Source organism: Penaeus monodon, chromosome 29 (genome assembly GCF_015228065.2).
Source record: "Penaeus monodon isolate SGIC_2016 chromosome 29, NSTDA_Pmon_1, whole genome shotgun sequence".
In the NCBI taxonomy this organism is placed as follows: domain Eukaryota; kingdom Metazoa; phylum Arthropoda; class Malacostraca; order Decapoda; family Penaeidae; genus Penaeus; species Penaeus monodon.
Window position 1 is genome coordinate 9,382,418 of NC_051414.1, and position 213 is coordinate 9,382,630.

At 63.4% G+C, this 213-nt stretch overlaps 1 protein-coding gene across 1 annotated transcript in view; it reads right to left on the reverse strand.

Annotated features, from left to right (window-relative positions):
- LOC119591723 (bile salt-activated lipase-like) overlaps positions 1–213 on the reverse strand; it is a 12,996-nt gene that overhangs the window by 11,194 nt on the left and 1,589 nt on the right. The window lies entirely within an intron of this gene.

Here is a 213-nt window from a genome sequence, read left to right on the forward strand (position 1 = left end):
ACCATACGCAAAGAGCAGCAGCTATCTCCCGTCCCCCGAACCCCCCCGCCCCCCCCTTAAAAAGAGGACCTTTTCCCCCCCTAGGAACCCCACGCCGACCTGACCCGGGTTCCGGTGGGGCCCATGGCCCGCGGGTGCCCCAGTTCCTGGCCATCAGCCCCGCCCACGATGCAACCACACACCCAGGGCTCTCGCTTTAAACCTATTTTTTAA